Below are 2,701 nucleotides of genomic sequence, written 5' to 3' on the forward strand. Positions count from 1 at the left end.
TCATGATGCTGTGCGTGCTCCAGGTACAAACGAGAAGACGAAGACCGAGTTAACTTGACCTTGCTGTTCCTTGCAACCAGGCCAAATGCATTTACAAGCAGCTGGTGGAATCTACGGGAAAGGGCAATCCCGAGAAATTTCATGCGTGCCAAGAGGCGGTTTGAGAAGTTTTAAAATCGCATGTTGAGTCGACCCCCCAAGTATACCAGTCGTCTGCAAGAGTCTGATCAGCGCGAAAGGCTAAGGTGCCTCAGCAGGTCCTCAACACCGGGAGATGGAGCCTGTTTGGACAATACACACCTCGCCCTGGAGCGAGAGACAGCCATGTGGAAAGCTTAGGAAGCAAAAGACATGATTTCCCTCTCTCGTTTTGGTGATAAAATGATAAACCCGGAGCTACATTACAAAAACAAATCCCACCAATTTCAAGGAGGAAGGTTTTTGAAAGTCCTCCTTATTTGCGATCACATCTCAAAGTATCAGCCACCACCGCCTTCTTAACGGATTGGTATCACAATTGCTTTGTGCTTCCAAGCCCAATGCTATTTAACAAATCGTGAATTTAGAGTGTTGCTAATTGTGCACTGAACACCCAGTCGCCCAAAGCGTTACACCACTTTATTCTGTTTAGCAGGGGTGATGGTATTACCTGAAAGTCTAAGAATGTGTTAAAATGTAAACACTGATTCAGTATATTGAGGTGGGAATGCAAATACTCAGCAGGGGTGCAGAGCCTTAAAGACCTAATGGCAGATCCAAAATTAACCAGGCTCATTTACTCATCCTTAAGATCTGGAATCCAAATAATTGAAGCAGATACTACACCAAACTGGCAGCTCAGACTGTTCTTATAGCCCACCTACTGCCTGGAGCCAATTCTGACTCTTGGTGACTTGGAGATAGGCTTTCCAAGGCTGTAAATCTTTATGGACGCAGTTAGCCTCAACTTCATCCAGCAGAGCAGTTTGTGTTTTGAAGCATCGACCTTGCGTTTAAACAGACCAGTTCTCAGTGCCACTAGGGCTCCTTTGCTTTGAAGATTCGCCAAAGCCACAAATGCAGAATTCTATTTTTGGAATTTAACCTTGGACCTGGAGACAGTCAAAAAGCCTGGGCTGAAGGAAGAAGAAAACTCCAGAGGCTTCTTCCTAAATAGCAGTTCATTTCTTGCCATCCTTCCCCGTTACCCCACTATCACCTTCATTGGCCGCCATCATCCTGATACCATCCAGACACCCTTACCATGTAGTCATTCACCAAACGCATACTGCACTGTCCAGGGTCCTGTGCTAAGCCCTCGATATTGCAGGAAATCATGTCAGGATCTGAGGTAATTGCATTATTTATGTAATGTATTAAAAAATATCACTGCCTTATTGAGTAGACTTAAATTAGGAAGGGTTTAAAAAGGACCGCTTAGCCGTATTTTCCCCAGAGATCCCAAGTCTATCAATCACTCATGGAAGTTTTCTTGAGTTAACCTTGGCAGCTAGCATGCCGATTCTTGCTCTTGAAGTGGTGACAGGGCTTTCCTTACATTTTATAATACACTCTTACATTCCTTTTTTATAAATAGGCACTTTAGCCTTATGAAGCTGTTAGGCCTTCCTCAACACAAGCTAAGAGGTTAAAGTAACTTCTGAGTGTGCACAGCTAAGGATATAAATGGCAGGACTGGGGCTACAGTGGTTGGTTCGCTACTCTGCCAGGGAGTGTATTAGACCTTCAAGAATTGATACCCAGAGGACAGACTGGAACACAGATAATTACAGTGAGCCTGGAGGCTGTGAACTGGCATCAACAGGCCAACTTTAAGTGTGTTGACTGTGTGTAGGCTGTTTGGCCTGCTGGGATGGAAATAATTTCAAACTGGCTGACGCTATTCTTCCCCCTCTGTAACTTGTTTGTGTACCGTAAATTGCACCCATTAAAGTGTACAGTGTGTTGAATGTTGATAACATAAAATTGCATAATCATCTTTACACTCAAGATACAGAACATTAAAAGTTTCTTTGTGTGCCCTCAATCACCCCCAGCTCTAGGGTGGTTATTTTTAAGTTAATGTATTTTGCCCGAAAAGCTGGTTTTAAAAAAGGAAACCCAGGGAACGGTGAACTATGCATTCTCTAAAAGGGCAAAAGTCTCCCAATTAGCTGCCGCTTTTCTTGTTTGTTTGTAGATCGGCCCAATTTTGTTAAATGCTTCAACAGGTGTGCACGGCTCCTTAGCCGAATAGAAGAATTGCGGGGGGGGGGGCAGTTCTGGGAAAAGCTGCACAGACTGTGTGGCCTGGGAAGACGGAAGAGTTCACGTGGAAGGGGGTAGAGAGCCAGCGTGTTCAAAGCCAAGGAGGGCCAGAAGGCAGCTCCAGGGAGGGGGTGGCTCTGTGGCTTGTTGGGGCCCCTGAAGCGGTAGAGCAGCGTGCGCCGTGGCTCTGGGGGTTTGTACATCTGAGACCGGCATCGCTAGGAATTCGGCTTGCCTGGACGAGAGGGGAAAGTAGTTTTCTTTTGGGCGCGTAGGTCTGGCGTGGGTTTCCTGGAGCAGTCGTCTATTGTGGATTCCGCTGGCCCTCCCACTGTTTTCTTCCCGGCGGGGCGGGGCCGTGCGGCCGCAGCAGGTGCAAAGTGGCAGTTGAAGGCCAGGGGCAGTTCCGCTTGGGACGCCCACTGGCCCTGGTTGCTGCAGCTGCAGAGACGCC

Source organism: Tenrec ecaudatus, chromosome 10 (genome assembly GCF_050624435.1).
Source record: "Tenrec ecaudatus isolate mTenEca1 chromosome 10, mTenEca1.hap1, whole genome shotgun sequence".
NCBI lineage: Eukaryota > Metazoa > Chordata > Mammalia > Afrosoricida > Tenrecidae > Tenrec > Tenrec ecaudatus.